Source organism: Mustela nigripes, chromosome 5 (genome assembly GCF_022355385.1).
Source record: "Mustela nigripes isolate SB6536 chromosome 5, MUSNIG.SB6536, whole genome shotgun sequence".
Taxonomy (NCBI): Eukaryota; Metazoa; Chordata; class Mammalia; order Carnivora; family Mustelidae; genus Mustela; species Mustela nigripes.
In genome coordinates, this window is record NC_081561.1 from 28,396,957 (window position 1) to 28,419,277 (window position 22,321).

At 45.3% G+C, this 22,321-nt stretch overlaps 1 long non-coding RNA gene and 2 other non-coding genes across 3 annotated transcripts; all 3 read left to right on the forward strand.

The window, feature by feature from the left end:
- The first annotated feature begins 1,169 nt into the window (after nt 1-1,169).
- LOC132017815 (uncharacterized) lies at nt 1,170-2,965 on the forward strand. The gene is made up of 5 exons (XR_009404408.1): nt 1,170-1,319; nt 1,504-1,542; nt 1,753-1,794; nt 2,391-2,589; nt 2,769-2,965. It is a non-coding gene; the product is annotated as an uncharacterized LOC132017815 (long non-coding RNA).
- On the forward strand, nt 1,596-1,658 carry LOC132018889 (small nucleolar RNA SNORD48). The gene has a single exon (XR_009404660.1). It is a non-coding gene; the product is annotated as a small nucleolar RNA SNORD48 (small nucleolar RNA).
- LOC132018886 (small nucleolar RNA SNORD52) lies at nt 2,218-2,285 on the forward strand. The gene has a single exon (XR_009404656.1). It is a non-coding gene; the product is annotated as a small nucleolar RNA SNORD52 (small nucleolar RNA).
- Nucleotides 2,966-22,321: the final 19,356 nt, after the last annotated feature.

Consider the following 22,321-nt stretch of genomic DNA (forward strand, 5'->3'; position numbering starts at 1 on the left):
CTCTCTCTCTCTCGGTGGCTCAGTTGGTTAAGCAGCTGCCTTCGGCTCGGGTCATGATCCCAGCGTCCTGGGATGGAGTCCTACATCGGGCTCCTTGCTCAGCGGGGAGCCTGCTTCTCCCTCTGCCTCTGCCCGCCATTCTGTCTGCCTGTGCTCGCTCTCTCCCCCTCTCTCTCTCTGATAAATAAATAAAATCTTAAAAAAAAATACTTGGAAAAAATAAGTTATCAAATGGTTTATTTTATTTTTTCAAATGGTGTATTTTTTTTTAAGATTTTATTTATTTATGCATGAGACACGGACTGAGAGCAAGAGAGGAAGGCAGGGGGAGAAGCAGGCTCCCCGCTGAGCAAGGAGCCCCCTGCTGAGCAAGGAGCCCAATGCGGATCCCACAATTGTGGGACCACAACCTGAGCTAAAAGCAGACCCCTAACCGACTGAGCTACCCAGGAACCCTCAAATGGTGTGCTGTTTTTTGTTTTTGTTTTTTTAAGATTTTATTTATTTGAGAGAGAGAGAGAGAGAACGCAAGCAAGGGGAGCAGCAGGCAGAGAGAGGGAGAGGGAGTCGCTGACTCCCCGCTGAGTAGGGAGCCTGACGTGTGGCTCCCTTCCGGGACCTGGAGATCATGACCAGAGCGGAAGGCAGAAGATTAACCATCTGAGCCGCCCAGGCGCCCCTCAAATGGTGTTTGCTTTTTTTTTTTTTTTAATTGTTTATTGTATGTCATTTATATCTTAAAGCTGTTAAAAAAAAAAGACATTAAGGTCTGCGGGCTGCAGTGGGTTGCGAATTCAGATTTCGCTAGCTTGACGAAGCGGGTGACAGCGTCCCCGAACGACCCGGATCCCAAGCGGGCCCGGGTGAGGAAGAGGGAGAGGTCCCTCGGTCATTACTGCAGGGGGCACTGGCTGTCCCAGGAGAAACGGCTTCGGAAGAGAGCACCTCTGCGCATGCGTCTGGCCCGGCCGGTCGAGAGAAAAAGTCCTCCGTCTTTTGTTTTCGAAATTAACAAGATATGCCTATATTTGCCCGGAAGCGTGTGACACATTCTCCCCTGCTTCTCTTTCCTTTGATTTATTCTTATTTGGCCGAACGACTGGGACGACGCCGTGGGTCGAGCCTGGCATGGACGCAGACAGCCATGCCTGTCAGGCCCCCAGCCTCACGCCGCTATAAATAGCCGGGGACGTGGGGTTGTCGTTCTCTTTGTGCGATTGTCTGGCTGCGCCGGATTCTGGAGTGCTGCTTCGCCCCCCTCGGGGCTGCCGGGCTCCCTCCCCGACACCCGGGGAGGCGATGGCCCCGGCTTCCTGGGAGTAGGTGTCTCGGGGCCCTGCGGGTGAGGGGGCCGCAGTCTCGGGCTGAGCAGGATGACCTACCGTTACAGACTAGAGTTTCTGACGCGCCCGTGACGCCGCTCTTCGGAACTGACCCAGCCCAGGGCCGGGGGGACGCGGCTAGCGTCGCCCCGGCCTCTGCTGACTCCCTGTTTCTTCCCAGGTCCCTGGTCCCCGCAGGCGTGTCCGCAGCGCCTCGAGGGTGAGTGGATTGCGCAGGATGGAGTGGCTGGTGGTGGTCCTGGGGGACACGGGGGTAATGATGAACCCAGGTGACGCTGAGTGTCTCGCTGACGCCATCACCGCAGCGCGCTGACCACCCCCGGGCAGGGTTTTTCCAAGGGTTGGGCTGGGGAGAAACTCAGGGCCGAGAACCTGTGCTAGTAACAAATGCCTGTGTTTTCTCCACAAGGTTTCTAAAGATGTCCGCCGGAGTGTTAACCGTTGAATAAAGGTGAGTGTTAGGTGTGAGATCCTCCTCCCGTGCTTTTCACCGCTTTATCCCCAAACCTGCCTCTTTCATGGGGTCAGTGTGGAATCTATTTTCTAACGAACACGCGAAGCAGTGCAAGTATTTTACCTAGTGATTTTCCAAGGACTGCTTTTCGGTTTACTTTTCTTTTGTGACTATTTAAAAACTCTAATTCCCCATGTTTTGTTCAAGCATGGTTCAGTCTACTTTACTGCTGTACATACTGGGCTTCCCTGATGGCAGTATTTTTTGCAGTTCTGAGGCTGCCCCCCTCTCCCCAACTTTACTCTTTCCCACTTATATCTCTACTCTTCATTTGTCACATCCCTACACTGGGGCAGTTGTCGTTCAGCGTATTACATCCCTTCCCAGAATGGCCTCCAGGGATCCAAGTCTCCTTAAATTGGGAATGATGATTTCTCAGACTAGAGTCTCTGATGCTGGTCTTGATGTCAAAAACTAAATTCTGACTCATTTGGAGAACTGGATACTTGAGTCTCAGAGAATGGGCCTACAGGGGGACCTTAACTTTGCTTGTCCTTCTCATTGGGTTGTCTGCCCCGTTTTCATCTTTCTAGCGTGATTATTCTGGAAGCCTAGCTGGGGTCGCTCCCTTTCAGATTAGGCACCGGTCTGGTGGCGGCTGAAGTCTTTTGAATTCGCCCTCTTGGAGAGATGCTGTGGAGAGATGTCTGTAATGCCTAGGTAATGGCTCCTGCCACTTGAACCTGCAGGTTGTGATGAGAAGAGCCACATTGTTTCTTTCTGGCTACTATGGTGAGTGCCCTTTTCTCTTGCAGCCCCAGAGTGGTAGTGATAACCTTTTTGAACCATTAGCATTTCTCTGAGGATCTTTGAAACCGTTGATTACTCATGTTTCCCCTATCCACTCAGGTTCATTTCTTAATTCTAGTTGCCTGCATGGTTCTAATACATGTTCTTCTATGAAATTTCAGGTGTTAACGCAGAGGATTATCTCCTATCTGGTGTTGGGCAGATCCTAGGAACTTCCATCTAACCTCCTTGCATTGACCTGTATGAGCAGCAGCTGTCAACTTACTGGAAAAATGAAACTGCCCAGGAATTTTGAGATGCTTAAATATTTTTAGATCAATAAGACTTCTTTAATAAAAACATTTGTTTTTATTAAAAAGATTCTAATGAAACATTTTAAAGCAAAATAAAAGTTTGGTTTCTGTAAAAACAAGGTGGTATGAAAAGATGTAGGGAGGTGAAAGGTAACCATCTGTGAATGAGTATCACAGCTAACAGCTATACATCTGTACCACTGTATACAGAAAGCTAAAACTAGGTTGACACTAAAATTAAGAGTTTTATTTAGGTGGGGTGCCACAGGATTTTAATGGACTAGGTTTTACCAAGGTTTTTAGGGTGTTGAAATACTGACACAGGTAATTTGCCTTTTGAAGAGTCAGTGGAAACAAATGGTTTTTATTTAAAAGCACATACCCATGGTGGTTACTAGGGGTTGGGGAAAGGGGTAAATGGGAAATGTGGATAGAGAATTTCAGTTTTAGAAGATGTAAAGAAGGGGTGCCTGGGTGGCTCAGTGGGTTGAGCCTCTGCCTTTGGCTCAGGGGCCCTGCGGGTGAGGGGTCCTGGGATCAAGCCCCTCGTTGGGCTCTCCGCTCAATTGGAGAGCCTGCTTCCCCCTCTCTCTGTCAAATCTTCAAAAAGAAACTTTTAAGAATAAAGGAGATGGGGGCACCTAGGTGGCTCTGGGTTAAAGTCTGCCTTCAGCTCGGGGTCATGATCCCAAGGTCCTGGGATCGAGCCCCACAGGCTTTCTGTGCATCAGGGAGCGTGCTTCCTCCTCTCTGCCTGCCAAATGAATAAATAAAATCTTAGAAAAAAAGAAGATAAATCGTGGTGATGGTTGTTCAGTATTACAGAGCGTATTTAGTACTATTGAAGTGTGTGCTTAAAATTGGTTCAGATAGGGCCACCTGGGTGGCTCAGTGGGTTAAGCCACTGCCTTCTGCTTGAGTTGTGATCTCAGGGTCTAGCTCCTCATCTGTTCAGAGGGGAGCCTGCTTCCATCTCTCCCTACTTATGATCTCTGTCAAATAGATCTTTAAAAAAAAAAGGTTCAGATAGGGACACCTGGGTGGCTCAGTAAAGCTTTGGCTCAGGTTATGGTCCTGTGGTCAGGCTCCCTGCTCAGTGGTGAGCCTGCTTCTCCCTCTCGTGGTTGCCCCTGCTTGTGCTCACTCTATCTAGCTCTGTCAAGTAAAGTCTTAAAAAAAAAAAAAAAGTTGGTAGGTTTTATGTGTATTTCATAATAGTAAAAATGGGGGGGAAGCATATTCATATTTCCACTATTTCAAGGATGGTTTTTCACCAGCATGTACAAATTGCCATTGCTGTTAGGACTTAATTATCCAGTTCTTGGGATGGGGGGCATTTAGGTTTCTAGTCGCTGTAAACCAGTGCTGATTCCCTATTTGCACCCATCTGAAGTTGTATAATACACTTCCAAAAATAGAATTTCAAAGGATTTACTCATAAAACAATGCATAGTATATTCATAAGGTTGTACAGTTTATGCTCGGTGACATCAGGGTCCTCATGAGATTGACTGTTTTCCCTATACCTGTCATTGCTACTCCCAGTGGGAACACTTGACACCAGTTTAGTGCTGTTAACTCATAGTACATTCTAGTCTCTCTTTTTTTTTTTTTTAAAGATTTTATTTATTTGACAGAGAGATCACAAGTAGGCAGAGAGGCAGGCAGAGAGAGAGGAGGAAGCAGGCACCCTGCTGAGCAAAGAGCCCAATGTGGGACTCGATCCCAGGACCCTGAGATCATGACCTGAGCCGAAGGCACCGGCTTAACCCACTGAGCCACCCAGGTGCCCCCATTCTAGTCTCTTTTTTAAAGATTATTTATTAGAGTGAGTGAGAGCATGAGAGGGGAGAAGGTCAGAGGGAGAAGCAGACTCCCCATGGAGCTGGGAGCCTGATGCAGGACTTGATTCCGGGACTTCGGGACCATGACACCTGAGCTGAAGGCAGTTACTTAACCAACTGAGCCACCCAGGCACCCACTTTTTAGTCTTTTTTAACCTTTGCCACTTTATTAAGTATAATCTCTATTCCGCAATGTGGGGCTTGAACTTAAACTTCAAGATGAGGAGTCCTGTGCTCTATCAGCTGAGTCAGATGAGTAAATCTCTTTAAAACTACATTTCTTCTGTATTTGCCTACTGAAAAAAAAAATTTTTTTTGAGATTTTGTGAGAGTGACTACATGAGCAGAGGGAGGAGGGAAAGGGAGAAGCGGACTCCCTGCTGACTTGATCTCAGGACCCTGAGATTGTGACCTAAGCCAAAGGCAGATTTCCAACCAACTGAATAACCAGGTGCCCCTGCCTACTGTTTCCAGCTTGGTCCCCACCATTTATTTTATTTTATTAAAAGATTTTATTTACTTGACAGAGAGCACAAGTAGGCAGAGCAGCAGGCAGAGACGGGGAAGCAGAATTCCTGCTGAGCAGAGAGCCCGACGCAGGTCTTGATCCCAGGACCCTGAGATCACAACCTGAGCCGAAGGCAGAGGCTTAACCCACTGAACCACCCAGGCACCCTAGTCACCATTTTATTTAAAAGAAAAAAAAATTTAAGATTTTATTGAGAGAAAGCACAAGCTGGGGGACGGCAGAGTGAGAGATAAGCAGACTTGGAGCTCAGCTGGGAGCCCTACACAGGGCTCCATCCCAGGACCCCATGATCATGATCTGAGCCAAAGTCAGACACCTACCTGACTGGATCCTGCAGGCTCTACCCCACCCACCACCACTTTAAATTAGCATAGATAGGGATGGCTAGGTGGTGTCCCTGGAACTTTCAGCTCAGGTTAGGGTTGTGGGATGGAGCAAGGAATCAGGTTCTCTCCCTCTGCCCTGCCCCTTGTGTACATGCTAGCTCTCTTGCTCTCTAAAATAAATCTTAAAATAATAAATTAGAAATTATTTTCCCCCGGCCTTTATTTTTCTTAATCACCTTTGCTAGTTTTGTTTTTTTCTTCCATACATTACTCTGGTTGGTACTTTCTGAAAGACAGTGGCTAGTTTGCTGCTTGCATTGCTGTTCCCTAATAAAGGATGCCCTGGGCTTTAGTCCTTGGCCCAAAACCTTAGGATTAGCCCTGCTTAAAAGGGACTTGTTCTCTAAAACTTCGTGTATTAAAGTAGGTAATACTTAATTAGGATTCTTAAAATCCCTCACCTGGGTTCTTGTTCTGAAGGCAAGAACCGAATTAGTCTGTTACCAGTCAAGGTTACTTTGTGGAGGGGATTGAGACTGGGATGGGGTGAGGGTAGGAGGAGACTTGGACTTTTTCCTCCAGGGATTTCTGAATCAGTACCATGAAGAATGTACCAGTTTATGATGCAAGGTCCCAAGCACTTAATTGTGTTTGGCTCTTAGGCATCATCCTATTTTATCTTCCTGTTTCATCTTCACAGCCAGTGGTGCTTAGATCTGTGCGAAGCTTCTCATGTGCTTCACTTCATCGGATCCTTAAAGCTCAATCTTGCAACTTTTGATAGTATCTCCCTCACTTCATAGGCAAGGAAAGGAAGGCTCAGGATGTGAGAGAATTAGCTTAAGGTCAGAAAGTATCAGTCTGGATTCAAATTCCTTTTTGTTTGCTTTATAGTCGTCCAGCTTTAGAACATTACCAGTAACTGAAGCAAACCTGCCTTTTTTTTTTTTTTTAAAGATCTTATTTTTTATTTGACAGATCACAAGCAGGCAGAGAGAGGGGGGAAGCAGGCTCCCTGCGGAGCAGAGACCCTGACACGGCTCGATCCCAAGACCCTGAGATCATGACCTGAGCAGACCTGACCTTAAACAGAGGCTTAACTCACTGAGCCACCCTGGCATCCCGCAAACCAGCACTTGATTCATTTTCCATTTTAATCCCTCCCACTCAGAGGAAACTACCCAGCTGAACTGTGGCTGTTACCATTCCCTGACTTTTCTTACAATTTTACTCTGAATATATCCCTAAACAACATAGCATGTTTGATATCTTTTTGAACTTAATATGGAATAATTGTTCATGTAGTTCTATTGCAACTTGATTTTTTTAAAAGATTTTATTTATTTATTTGACAGACAGAGATCACAAGTAGGCAGAGAGGCAGGCAAAAAGAGAGAGGAAGGGAAGCAGACTCCCTGCTGAACAGAGAGAGCCCGATGCAGGGCTTGATCCCAGGACCCCAAGAACATGACCTGAGCTGAAAGCAGATGCATTAGCCCACTGAGTCACCCAGGCACCCCGCAACTTGATTTTTTAAAAGATTTCATTTTTATTATATTTTAAAGATTGTATTTATTTATTTGACAGACACAGCAAGAGAGGGAATACAAGCAGGGTAAGTGGGAGAGGGAAAGCAGTTTCCTGATGAGCAGGGAGCCTGATGCGGGGCTCGATCCCAAGATCCTGGGATCACGACCTGAGCCCAAGGCAGATGCTTAATGACAGCCACTTAGGTGCCCCTAAAGATTTTGTTATTTTTAAGATTTTATTTATTTGAGAGAGAGAAAAAGCACCAGCAGGGGGCAGGAGCGGAGGAAGAGGGAGAAGCAGTCTCCTTGCTGAGCGGGGAGCCTGTTTCGGAGCTTGATCCCAGGATCCTAAGATCATGACCTGACTTAAGTCTCTGCTTAATCAACTGAGCCACCCAGGTGCCCCTGCAACTTAATTTTTTTTTGTTCATGTTTTTTTCCTGTAATTTAGATTGCACCCTTCCACATACATTTCTGTCCATTTTTATTTTGGAAAAACCTTAAAAAACTTCTTTTGTGTTGAGGGGTGTCTCTAGGTGCTATATATGAGGACTTCCATTTGTGAGTGCATTTTTCTAGGTTAACAGTATCACACAGGAAGTATACGGGACTGGTCGAGATCCTGGAGCAAGACTGATTCCCTTTTGGCTGGGTTACATTACATATCCACTCTACCACAGTTTCCTTATTTGTCAGTGGGTGAGAGTACCTATCCTTACAAAGAGTTGTTAGGTTTAAAAAAAATTTTTTTTTTTTTTAATTTGACAGAGAGAGACACAGTGAGAGAGGGAACACAAGCAGGGGGAATGGGAGAGGGGGAAGCAGGTCTCCTGATGAGCAGGGAGAGTGATGCAGGGCTCCATCCCAGGGCCCTGGGATCATGACCTGAGCTGAAGGCAGACGCTTAACGGCTGAGCCACCCGGGCATCCCTGTTGTTAGGTTTAAATATGTGCACATGAGCTTAAACAGTGCCTCACACATATTAAACCCTATTTAGATATTAGCTACAGTTATATTATTTCAAAGAGCTTAATCATTAACGCACATAGCCTACTTAGTACCTCACTCACTCATCCTCTGTCCCTGATGTCACTAATAGAGGGTCAACTTCCTTTCTTGTCCCTGAGGTCTCTTCTGCATTATCTTGCCCTTATTTGTATGGTCCAAGTCCTCCCCTGGGGGCTGAACCAGCCCCGGGGTTGGGGGGTGAGATTGAGCTACAGCCATGGTGAGGGTCGCAGGAACTTTATTTCAGGCATGGAAATCACATTCCAGCCTTCTGCATCCTTGAGCCCCACAGTGTCCCCTCAGAAGTGAGGGTGGTTTGTTACAACCTCTATCCTAAAACATTCCTCCTCACTCCCCATGCTTTACAAGTGACTTCAGAAGTAAACAGCCCTCCCTCCTAACTCACTGGCCAGATCTCACAGCTCTCTGTAGTGACTCTGGGCAGAGGCTGGCCTCTTGGAGCTGCCACAGACAGTGAGCCTCCCAGGGCCTGGCCTCCGCCTGTCTGTCCACGCCTCTCACCCGTGGGATCCTCAGCCACTGGCCAGTCTGGTAGCTCCTCCAGGGGCACCTCTACCCTGCTGGCTGCACAGAACCCTTGGAGTTTGCTTAACTTCTTTATGTTCTCTGTAATGCTAAATGATACGTCATTTAGCTGTAAATGTTCTTAAACATTACATACTGGATATGTAGTCTGTGACTTGCCTTTTTTCTTCACGTTGTCTTTGTGAGAGTAATCCATCCTGGCACATTAGTCATACCACCACTGCATGGAACACGCCACTGCTCTACGGTATTATATTTTATGAATACACCACAATTTATCCATTTTCCTGTTGGAGAATATGTGTGTTACTTCTTTTTCTCCCCATTACAAACAATACCACCAAGGACTTTTAAAAAATTTTTTATAACTAAACTCTATGCCCAGCATGGGTCTTCAACTCATGACCCTGAGATCAAGAGTCACATGCTTGGGGCACCTGCGTGGCTCAGTCATTAAGCGTCTACCTTCAGCTCAGGTGAAGATCCTGGTGTCCTGGGATCGAGTCACGCTTTGGGCTTCCTGCTCAGTGGGAAGCCTGCTTCTCCCTCTTCCACTCCCCCTGCTTGTGCTCCCTCTCTCACTGTGTGTGTGTCTCTCTCTGTCAAATAAATAAATAAATCTTAAAAAAAAAAAAGTCACACACTGAACTGATTGAGCCAGCCAAGCGCCCCACCACCAACGACTTTTGTGTACTTTAATCCTTCTACATGCATGTGAGCTTGAATAGTCTGCTGTCCTCACATATCCTATTTGTCAGCAAATCATGCTGGTGTTACTTCAGAAATAACACCAGGATCTGACTGCATCCTACACCTCCACTACCATTCCACTCTGGTAGGCACTTTCACGGCTGACCTACGTGATTGCAACAGAGCCTTCTAACTGGTCTTCTGGCTTCCACCCTGACCCTGTTACAGTCCTATATCCACACAGCAGTCAGAAATTTCCCTTCACACCATGACTTGGAACTTGTCTCTCCCCTGCTCAGTATTCTGCAATGGCTCCCATTTCATTGACAGTGAAAGCCAAAGTCTTCACAAGGACCACCCAACAGGGTCCTCCTGGGTCTAGCTCTGTTGCCTCTGAACCCATCTCCTACTCTCCACTCTGCCTCAGCCACACAGCATGAAGCCAGGAGCTGGTGGGCACTCTCTTGTCAATGCTCAGGGAGTAAAGGTTTTGCTTGCCTGCTGGGGTCACAAATATGTGCCTTGGTCTATAGGGTAGCCCCAGTTGTGTCAACAGAGCTTGTGGATATAATTTGGGTGGTGAGGAAACGCTAGAGTGGAGAAAGAGAAACTGTTCTGGACATCATTTGTGGAACTATAACTTTATACAATCCATTTGGAAAACAATTTGGCAATTACCTATGAAGTATGATGCACATTCTCTTCAACACTGTTTCCACTTCTGGAATACACCCTAAATACACCCTAAACAAACTTGCATGCATATGTAAGATTATGTAGACAAAAGTCCACGGTGCTAATGAATTTTTGGTAATGGGTAATTGTTTGTAAGTGGGAGAGGGGGAGGAAACAAATATTTTGCAACAGGAAAATGGGCAAATTGTGGCATTTTCGTAAAATATGATACCACAGAGCAGTGATGTGTTACATGCAGTGGTGGGACTAACATGGCAGTGTGGATTAATCTCACAAGCATAATGTGAAGCGGGGAAAAGGCAAGTCACGAAAGAATACCCATGTAGTGTATAATGTATTTTTTTAAAAGATATTTATTTGAGGGCACCTGGGTGGCTCATTTGTTAAGTGTCTGCCTTCAGCTCGGGTCATGATCCCAGGGTCCTGGGATCGAGCCTCATGTCAGGATCCTTGATCAGTGGGAAGCTTGCTTCTCCCTCTCCCACTCCCCCTACTTGTGTTCCTTCTGCCCCTGACCGTCAAATAAATAAATAAATAAATAAATAAATAAATAAAATCTTAAGAAGCAAAAAGATATTTATTTGAGAGAGAAGAGAATGAGAGAGGGAAGATCAGAGGGAGAAGCAGACTCCCCACTGAGTAGGGAGCCCAACACAGGACTTGATCCTGGGACTCCGGGATCGTGACCTGAGCTGAAGGTAGTTGCTCAACCAACTGAGCCACCCAAGTGCCCAAATGTAGTATGAAATGTTTAATGAAATTTACAGCTTAATTGTTTTTTAAAAAGATTTTATTTATTTATTTGACAGAGAGACACCAAGAGAGGAACACAAGCAGGGGGAGTGGGAGAGGGAGAAACAGGCTCCCTGCTGATCAGGGAGCCCGATACGGGACTCGACTCCAGGACCCCAGTATCATGACCTGAGTTGAAGGCAGATGCTTAAGGACTGAGCCACCCAGGTGGCCCACAGCTTAACTATTATTTAAAGTTAAATATAATATAGTAAAAGAAATGCATGAGATTGCTAAAAATGCTAAATTCAAGCCACAAGATACCTGGGCTGTGACCAGAGGATGAGTAGAGAGTGATGCAGTCAAGGGGGTGTATGTAGGGGCTCCATGGGTGCTCACTGTATGATTTTTCATATTTTTGTATGTCTAAACTATATCTTAATAACTTAAAAGCACGGTTTGGGACCTGTGAATTCTGAAGGGCTGAACACAGGCAAAGCTAAGTCACTCCCACAGGGACATCTACAGACTCTGAAGCTCACACATCGAGCTCCCTTGGAAGACATCCAAAATGAGCCAGATTCCAAAACCCTGTGCACCCGCCCTAGTAGGAGCAAGTCAGCAGATCCAACAGCAGGTGACTCTGTAGCTAAGAAACTCAGATAACAGCATATATGAAGGCTGAAGATGTTCAAAGAGATAAAGGAAGGAATTTAATCTATTGTGCACAAACAATAGATTACAAAGAAAGAAAGTATTACTAAGAAAAAGCAGGTGGATTTGAAAAGGAAACAAATGAGGGGGTGCCTGGCAGCTCAGTTGGTAGAGCATGGGACTCTCGGTATGGAGTTGTATGTTCAAGCCCCAAGTTGGCTGTAAAGATTACTTAAAAACAAAATCTTTACTTTGGCTTGATTCACGTTCTCAGGGTCTTGAGATCGAGACCTGCCTCGGGCGCTGTGGAGGCTGCTTGAGGTTTTCTATTTTCCTTGCCTTCTGCTCCCCTCCCTGACCCTGCTCATCTGCTTTCTTGCTCTATCTAAAAAATCTTTTTAGTTAAATATAGTTTTTAAAAGATTATTTATTTATTTATTTATTTTAGAGAGAGAAAGAGCCAGCTTGGGGGAGGGGCAGAGGGAGGGAATCCTCGAGCAGACTCCCTACTCTTCCACTGATGACCCATGAGATCATGACCCGAACAGAAACCAAGAATCAAATGCTTAACCAACTGAGACACTCAGGCACCCCCTCCCAAATTAAATCTTCAAAAAACATTTTTTTTTAATTAAAAAAGGAACAAGCAGAACATCTCAAATTGAAATAAGTGAGTACATAAGCAATAACTTATGAATGAATAGAACAAATGAATAGAAAATGAATAGAAAAACAGTGAGTGGAAGATGAAATCCGTAATGTGGAGCAGAGAATACAAGTGAATAACTTTTTTTTTTAAAACAAGTGAATAATTTGGAAAGGAAGTAAAATGAAGAATAGTATGAGATGCTGCAGCCTTGGGCTTGTGTGGTTAGAGCTGCATCACCTGGCTCCTCTGTTACAGTGCTGCTGCCAGAACAGCTCTGCAGGGGGTTGGGGGGAGTGAGGGGGGGTGGGGGGCGGGCTTGGAGCAGCTCAGGACCATCTGTGAGCTATTGTATACTTTCCCATCCATTCACATCCTACTTTTCCATCATTCTCTTTTGATGTTGTTCTTTCTTTCTCTCTCTCCTTTAAGATTTTATTTATTTGTGGAAGAGTGAGAGAGAGCGAGTGCACACACAATAAGGGGGAGCAGTATGCAGAGGGAGAAGCAGGCTCCCCGCTGAGCAAGGAGCCTGTGGAGGACTGGATTCCAGGACCCTGAGATCATGACCTGAACTGAAGGCAGTGGCTTAATCAACTGAGCCACTCAGATGTCCCGGTTGTGTTATTTCTCAACGAGTAAGGAAACAGGTTATCCCTAAGGATTAAAGTATTTGCTGACTTAAAAAAAAAAAAAAAGATTTTATTTATTTATTTGTCAGAGAGAGACATATCCAGAAAGGGAACATGAGCAGGGGGAGTGGGAGACGGAGAAGCAGGCTTCCCACAGAGCGGGGAGCCCGATGGGGGGCTTGATGTGGGGCTTGACTTGGGGCTTGATCTCAGGATCCTGGGATCATGACCCAAGCAGAAAGCAGACGCATAAGGACTAAGCTATCCAGGCTCCCCAAGTATCTGCTGACTCTTAAAATGTTAACTGTTATTGCTGGCAGTCAGGTGAAACTCAGGTGGCAGTGGGTCAGTTCTAGACTGACTATTGCCTGACAGTAAACCACTGAATTCTAAAGAATGTAGCAAAGATAGAGATGTCACTAATAGTCCCCAGTTATTTGCTGACATCAGGTAATAAACTAGGGTGGAGGTGGGGGATGGGGAGGGGTGCAAGCTGTCTTTAAAGAGCCTTGCAAGAGCAGGTGTCACCCGGATCAGGACACTTCGCATTTCCTGGTGGCATACGGAGAGTTACTGTCCTCCACATGGGTTGTTTTCTTCTAAAGGAAGCCAAGCAACTGTTATAAAAAACTAGTTTTTGAAATTTGTTATGAAATGTTTTAAATTTAAAAATTTTAAAAAGATTTTATTTATTTATTTGACAGAGAGAGATCACAAGCAGGCAGAGAGGCAGGCAGAGAGAGAGGAGGAAGCAGGCTCCCTGCTGAGCAGAGAGTCCGATGCGGGGCTCCATCCCAGGACCCTGAGATCATGACCTGAGCCGAAGGCAGCGGCTTAACCACTGAGCCACCCAGGCACCCCTTAAATTAAATTTAATTTTATTAAAGATTTTATTTATTTTTTCAAGATTTTATTTATTTATTTGACAGGCAGAGATCACAAGTAGGCAGAGAGGTAGGCAGATAGAGACAGAGGTGAAAGCAGGCTCCCCGCTGAGCAGAGACCCTGATGCGGGGCTGGATCCCAGCACCCGGGGATCATGACCTTAGCTGAAGGCAGAGGCTTTAACCCACTGAGCCACCCAGGTGCCCCGAAGATTTTATTTATTTGTCAGAGAGCACAAGTAGGCAGAGCGGCAGACAGAGCAAGAGGGAGGAGCAGGCTCTCCGATGAGTAGGGAGCTAGATGCGAGGCTTGATCCCTGGGCGTTCATGACCTGAACTGAAGGCAGCTGCTCAACTGACTGAGTCACCCAGGTGCCTCTGAAACTTTTTTAAAAATAAGGTCTATACCCGACATGGGCCTCAAACTCATGATCAAGATCAAGAGTTGCCTGCTCTACTGACTGAGCTAGCCAGATGACCATGAGGCTTTTAAAACAGTAGGAAGGGACACCTGAGTGCCTCAGTCTGTTAAGTGCCTGACTCAAGGTTTTGGCTCAGGTCATGATCTCAGGGTCGTGACACTGTGCCCTCCACAACCAGTGTGGAGCCTGCTTATGATTCTCTCTCTCCCTCTCTCTAGCCCCTCTCCCCAAAAAACCGGTAGAAAGAACAGTATAAAGAACACCTGTATACCCACATCTGAATCCAACAATTGTCAGCATTTTTTCATGTTTAAAAGTATGTCAGTGGAGCACCTGGGTTGCTCAGTTGGTCAAGTGTCTGCTTTTGGCCTTGGGGTCTCAGGTCTTGGTCCCAGGCTCCTGGGAGGCAAAACCCACGTGGAGCTCCTGGCTCAGCAGGGAGCCTGCTTCCCCCACTCCCCCTGCTCTCGCTCTCTCTCTCAAATAAATAAAATCTTTTTTAAAAAAGTCTAAAAATAGGGGCGCCTGGGTGGCTCAGTGGTTTGGGCTGCTGCCTTCGGCTCAGGTCATGATCTCAGGGTCCTGGGATCGAGCCCCGCATCGGACTCTCTGCTCCGCAGGAAGCCTGCTTCCCTCTCTCTCTCTTTCTCTCTCCGCCTGCCTCTCTGCCTACTTGTGATCTCTGTCTGTCAAATAAATAAATAAAATCTTAAAAAAAAAAGTCTAAAAATAAAAATATATCAAATATATATTCAATTAGGGGCACCTGGCTGCCTCTGTCAGCAGAGCATGGGTCTCTTGATCTCAGGGTCACTGAGTTCAAGCCCCATGCTGGGCCTAAAGCTTGCTTTAAAAAAATTTTAAAAATATGTAAAATTCTATACATGTACGTATATGCATGTGCACACATTTGGCAGGCTCATTTCAAAGTGAGTCATCACGACATTTTATATCTGAATACTTCAGCGTGCATAAGTATGTCCAGTGTAAGGGCATTTACCTACATATCCACTATACTATTATCATACCCAAGAAAACTGACCATAATTCCCAATTTTACTCATACTTAATTGATACTCTGTTTTTCCCAGCATTCTCAAAATGTTTCTTATGGAAGGTTTTGTTGTTTTTTGTTTTAATTTTTTAAATAATTTTAAAAATTTTTAATAAACATATAATGTATTATTAGCTCCAGGGGTATAGGTCTGTGAATCGCCAGGTTTACACAGTTCACAGCACTCCCCAATGTCCATAACCCGACCACTCTTTCCCTACCCCCTTCCGCCGGGCAACCCTCAGTTTGTTTTGTGAGATTAAGAGTCTCTTATGGTTTGTCTCCCTCCCGATCCCATCTTGTTTCATTTATTCTTTTCCTACCCCCCAAACCCCCTACATTGCATCTCCACTTCCTCATACCAGGGAGATCATATGATAGTTGTCTTTCTCCACTTGACTTATTTTGCTAAGCATATACCCTCTAGTTCCATCCATGTTGTCGCAAATGGCAAGATTTCATTTCTTTTGATGGCTGCATAATATTCCATTGTACACATACACCACATCTTCTTTATCCATTCATCTGTTGATGGACATCTAGGTTCTTTCCATAGTTTGGCTATTGTGGACATTGCTGTTATAAACATTTGGGTGCAGGTGCCCCTTTGGATCACTATGTTTGTATCTTTAGGGTAAATACCCAATAGTGCAATTGCTGGGTTGTAGGTTAGCTCTATTTTCAACTTTTTGAGGAACCTCCATGCTGTTTTCCAGAGTGGTTGCACCAGTTTGCTGTTTTTTAAATTTAAGTAGGCTCCACACTAAGTATGGAGTCTAACACAGGGCTTGAACTCTGGAGATCAAGACGGAAGCGGAGAACAGGGGTCAGACACTTAACCAACTAAGCCCCCCCAAGCACCCTGGCGGTATCATTTCTTAAAAGAGTCAGTATGCAATCAAGGATCAAGCACTTTATTTTATGTTACATCTTATTACTCTTTTGATTTCAGAATGACCCCCTTCTTTTCTCCTTTCTAGGACATTGATCTTTTGAAGAGACCAGGCTAGTCATCTTGTAGAATGTTCCGTGTATTGGCTTTGTCTACTTGTGCCATTTTGGTGTTTTGAAGTTGTTCCTCAATCTTCTCTGCATTTTCTTTAAACTTAAATTCCTCCTAAAGGCCTATGTAGATTCTGATTAGCCTGGGCAAGCATACTTCATGTCTGACACTATGCATTACTTTCTCATGGGCTCTAATCAAAGTACTACATGCTTGGGGGGGATTACAGCAACAGGTATTTATTTTATTTGTTTTTTATTTTTCATTTTTAAAAAGATTTTATTTATTCATTTGAGAGACAGAGAAAGCAGGAGTGGGGTGGGGAGGGGGAGGAGCAGAGGGAGAAGGAGAAGCAGGCTCCCTGCTGAGCAGGGAACCCTATGTGGGGTTCCATCCCAGGACCTGGAGATCATGACCCCAGCCGAAGGCAGATTTTTTTTTTTTTTTTAAGATTTTATTTATTTATTTGACAGAGAGAGATCACAAGTAGGCAGAGAGGCAGGCAGAGAGAGAGAGAGGAGGAAGCAGACTCGCTGCCGAGCAGAGAGCCCGATGCGGAACTCGATCCCAGGACCCTGAGATCATGACCCGAGCCGAAGGCAGCGGCCCAACCCAATGAGCCACCCAGGCGCCCCGAAGGCAGATATTTAACTGACTGAGCCACCCAGGAGCCCCAGCAAGAGATATTTATTCTGTCACAGTTCTGGAGCCCAGAAACTGTCTAAAAGTTTCCCTAGGCCAAAATCAAGGGGTCCACAGGGCCTTGTCACCTCCGGAGACCCTAGGGGAGAATCCATTCCTTGTCTCCTCCAGCTTCTTGTAGTTGTTGGCAGTTGTTGTGACTAGTGGTCACATCAGTCCAGTCTGCCCTTGAGGCACATGGCCTTCCCTTCACTATGTGTGTGCTGACTCCTCTGCTTCCCAAAACAACTGTATAAATGATTGCATTTGGGGTCCGCAGGATAAGCCAGGATAATCTCCCATCTCAAAATCCTTGACTAAGGGGTGGCTCAGTGGGTTAAAGCCTCTGCCTTCTGCTCAGGTCATGATCCCAGAGTCCTGGGGTCGAGCCCCATATTGGGCTCTCTGCTCAGTGGGGAGCCTGCTTCCTTCTCTCTCTCTGCCTGCTTCTCTGCCTACTTGTGAGCTCCATCTGTCAAATAAATAAATAAAATCTTAAAAAAAAATCCTTGACTGAATCACACCACAGATTCTCTTTTCCCTTGTGAAAGGTAGCAATCACAGGTTCCAGGGACTAGGATGTAGGTATCTTTTAGGAGATCATTTCAGTTTACCACATGCTGTGTGCTTCACAGGGCCTTCCATCAGAGGGATCATCATATCTCCTTGTCCTCCTCCCCCTCCCCTCCTCCTCCTTCTTCTTTTTTTGTTAAAGTAGGCTCCATAACCAATGTGGGGATTGAACTCACAACCCTGAGATCAAGAGTAGCATGCTCCACAGACCGAATCAGCCAGGCCAGGCACCCACTACTTGTTCCATTCTTTTTTTTTTTTTTAAGATTGTATTTATTTTGTCAGGGAGAGAGCAAGCGAGAGCGAGCACATGCAGGGGGAGCAGCAGACAGAGGGAGAAGTAAGTTCCCCGCCAAGCAAGGACCTTAATGCAGGACTTGATCCCGGGACCATGACTGGGATCATGACTGGAGCTGAAGGCAGATGCTTGACCAACTGAGCCATGGGGTGTGCGTGTGTGGGGGTGTCTTTTTTTTTTTTTTTAGATTTTATTTACTTATTTGTCAGAGACTGAGAGAGAGAGAGATCTTGATCTTAGCTTGATCACCCAGTTGAAAGTGGTGGCCCCTAGATCTCTTCATTGTCAAGGTACTTTCCCTGCTTGTGGTTGACAAGTTTTGGCACCTTGAATGCATATTCTGTTCCCCATCAACCTTTCACCTGATGGTTTCAGCATCCATTTCTGATCTTTGTCCTGTGTAGAGGAGGAAAGTGTTCCCTGACCTTCGTAGCGTCCCTGGCTGCGTTTAAACATTAAGGCAATAACACAGAAAAGCAGCATACAAATTTATTTAATATAAGTTTCCCATGACACTGGAGCCTTTATATGGAAACAAAGAACCAAGGACACGGTGAAACCTATTTGCTTTTCTGGTGGGTTGAACAAAGAGAGGCAGTTGTGTGACAAAGCAACTCAACCGCAGGGAGGTGACAGGAAATCGAATTGTTTTAACACGGTCTGTTTGTGTAACTTTCGCTCAGTATCAGCCTCTCATCCTTGGTAATGAGAATGTCTTCCTTCCTCTGGCTACAGCGAGGGCACTTTCATGGGGGAGCTTTATTTCCTGCTTTCAGGAAGAAAAAGGAAGGACAGACCACCCTCCGTACCTGCTGTTTCTCCAGTGCCTTTAACTCAAAATAATCAGTATGGTAACACCCCATGTTTGGGACTCCTTCACCTGAGTTAGTTCATTCAGGTTTGCAAAATGATGATTTTCTAGTTGATTATTCTTCCTCCACATATTAGATGATATCCTGCTGTAAAAGAAGTAATAAATAAGTCATTTCATCAACTGGTATTTTGTCTAACCTGAATGACTTGTTTCCACCGCAAAGGCAGGATATATGATGCACTTTTTCCCTCTTTATTTACAGTATTGTGTGTGTACGGAGCTGGTATAAAAGTCTCCAACAGTGGCAAATGAGATCTCTCTCTTCTTTGTAGACAATGGTCCGGGAAACTTCCCTGTGGTCCCTTTGACCTTATCAAATGTCTTGCTAGCACCCAGACACGCTGAGACACTGGTCTTCCTCTGATCTCTGTTTTTAAAATTGTGGCCGAGGAAATACCCACCAGGTTGGCATGGATGTGATTTCTGGTCCCAATCCCACAGGAGTGTGAACTTCTGTTGGAAGTCTTCCAGAGAGACTTCTCTGACCTGGATCCAGAACAAAGCCAGAGGCTTCATCCCCTGAAGATGTGGTTTTTTGATACTTTGTTTACAAAAAGAGGCAGCCAGCTTGTGAGTTATAGTTGGCCAATTTGATTTTTTTAGAAATATTGCATTCAAACATTATTTATCTTGTTGAGTTTTTTGGTGTTCTCTTAAATTATGCATCCAGGAGTGCCTGAGTGGTTCAGGGGCGTGTCTCCTTTTGGCTCAAGTGATGATTCCAGGATCCTGGGATGGAGACCTAAGCCCCACTTTGGGCTCCCTGCTCAGTGGGGAGCCTGCTTCTCCCTCTCCCTCTGCCCCTCTCCCTGCTCATGCTTTCTGTCTCTCCCTCAAATAAATTATTAAAAAAAAAACCAAAACAATAAAATATGCACCCAAAGTGCAGTCCTGCTTTGTTGGGGATGGGTTGGGACAGGAAGAAATTTCTTGTTTAATTTTCAGTCCTCAGGCCCTTGGCTTTATCTCCCGACTGCTAATCTGAGATCCACCGAAATCCTGATTTCAGCACTAAGCATTGGCTGATGTCCCCACGGCAAACAGAGCCTCCAGGCCCACTTCATTTTCTGCATTCTTACTTTCTATTATTTATGGGTTTTGAAGATTTCCCTTACCTTTCTGCCAGCTAAACCTTACACTAAAAGTGTGTTCTTAAAAATATTCCATTCAGAATATAAGGAAAGGAAAAACTACTCTTTCATTGTGATAATTTGAGTGAGGTTTGTTTGGTCAAAAACAAGTGCAAACTTTTGTCTTAGATCTTCTCTCCTAATCGTTGTTTTTAAACTTTTATTTAAAAGATTTTATTTATGGGGCACCTGGGTGGCTCAGTGGGTTAAAGCCTCTGCCTTTGATTCAGGTCATGATCCCATGGTCCTGAGATTGAGCCCCACATTGGGCTTTCTGCTTGGCAGGGAGCCTGCTTCCCTTCCTCTCTCTCTGTCTGCTTCTCTGCCTACTTGTGATCTCTATCAAATAAATAAATAAAATCTTAAAAAAAAAGATTTTATTTATTTATTTGACACACAGCAAGAGAGCACAAGCAGGGGGAGCAACAGAGGGGGAGAGAGAAGCAGGCCACCCGCTGAGCAGGGAGCCTAACATGGGGCTCAATCCCAGGACCCCAAGATCATGACTTAGAGGGGGGTCTGCTCCAGATTCTCTCTCCCTCTCTTTCCCCCTCTGCTCCTCACCCAGGGATGGGGCCTAGGGCTCTGCCTCACGCCCTCCTGGGGGAGGATCCTCTCTCAGCTGACCATCTTGGCTAAGAAGAAACAAGGTCACTCTTCACAGGACTTCTGCCACATCTACTTCAGAGAAAGTAGCTCTTGGGTCAGACATTCATGGTATCATTTCCTTTTTTTCCTCAGTACTTTTTTAATTTTAATTTTTTAAAGATTTTATTTATTTATTTGAGAGAGAGACAGTGAGAGAGAGCATGAGTGAGGAGAAGGTCAGAGAGCGAAGCAGACTCCCCATGGAGCTGGGAGCCTGATGCGGGACTCGATCCCGGGACTCCAACCATCTGAGCCACCCAGGCATCCCTAATTTTTATTTTTTTTAAAGTAGGCTCCACACTGGGCTTAAACAGATGACCCTGAGATCAAGACCTGAGCTAAGATCAAGAAGTTGGACTCTTATCCAACTGAGCCACCCAGGCACCCCTCCCCCAGTATTTCTAATAACACTGTTAGCAAGACCTTGTCAGATGTGCAATTTTTAGTGGTATTAGACAGCAGATGTCCCTGCAGACACCACTCTCTCCATTCTTCCAGCATCATACTTATCTCATGATCTGCATTAGAAAAGCAGAACCCCTCCACCCCACTGCTTGGGGCCTGGGTTTCTCTCTCCTTTCTTCCCTCAGATGTCCCCCTGCCTCCTCTGCCAGCCACAGATTCTTCCTCTATATGTCCCCTGTGTGGTTGGTAACAGTGTGGTTTACTGGCCAAGACAAAGTATTAATCAGTTTACTCCGAGAACTAGCAAGTAAAAGGGGGAAAGTTAAGCATTTACCCTGACTTTCCCTATAATCCACGCTTCAGGGTAACCCAACAGCTTTGATGAGGGAAAGCTCTTTTTTTTACTGAAGAATTTCAGGTAATAAATGGCGTAGAAATAATAGAATTTTTAAAAATCGACATTTCAGGGTGCCTGGGTGGCTCAGTCATTAGGTGTCTGCCTTCGGCTCAGGTCATGGTCCCAGGGTCCCGGGATCAAGCCCAGCATTAGGTTTCCTGATCTGTGAGGAGCCTGCTTCTCCCTCTGCCCCTCTCCCTGCTTGTGTGTTATCTCTCTCACTGTCTGTCAAATAAATAAATAAAATCTTTAAAAGAAAAAATTAGCATCTCAACAACCCCTCAAAAATGATTCAGGCAAAACCCATCTGTGGATGAAATTATCAGTTGGAAGGTTGATGGGGGAACTTACAAAGGAGGGGTCGGGCCATGGCCACAAGCCAAGCTCAAGCTTGGCTTTACTCAGTACTTGCCCCAGGGGGTGCAGTAGGAAGCCCACACCATCTGGGAGAGGATCCTATTATGCAGCCCTCCCCCGCCCCCAAATGGAATTGGCAGCGGAACCTTCAGGTTTGATAACCGGAAATGTGAAGGATGGAGGAAGAAGTTAAATGACAGTCTGAGGAACAAACTGACAAATCAGAGTAGAAGGTTCTATAGGACAAATGCCTCTATTTCTGCATAGGTGGTATCAAGAAAAAGAAAGGGTGGGGGCAGGCAGATTAATCTAGATTTAAGAGACATCAAAATGAGGGGCACCTGGGTGGCTCAGTGGGTTAAGCCTCTGCCTTTGGCGTGGGTCATGATCTCAAGGTCCTGGGATCGAGCCCCACATCGGGCTCTCTGCTCAGCAGTGAGCCTGCTTCCTCCTTTCTCTGCCTGCCTCTCTGCCTACTTGTGATCTCTCTCTCTCTCTCTGTCAAATAAATAAATAAAATCTTTAAAAAAAAAAAAAAGAGACATCAAAATGAAATGTGTAGGTTTTCTTTGGATCCTCATTTGAACAAAACCATAAATAAGACATTGCTGACACATTTGATGAAATTTACACATTGACTAGATGGATATTAGATGATATAGAGTTATTGTTAATGTTTTGGGTGTGCAACAGTGTTATGGTCATATAATAAAATGTTCCATTTTTAAAAAATGAGATGCATACTTAAGAATGTAGGGTTGAATGTCACAAAGTCTGGGATTTGCCTCAAAATATTTCAACCAAGAAAAGGAAAAGAAAAAAGAATTAGAGGAAGCAACTGTTGGACATGTGGAGTGTACAT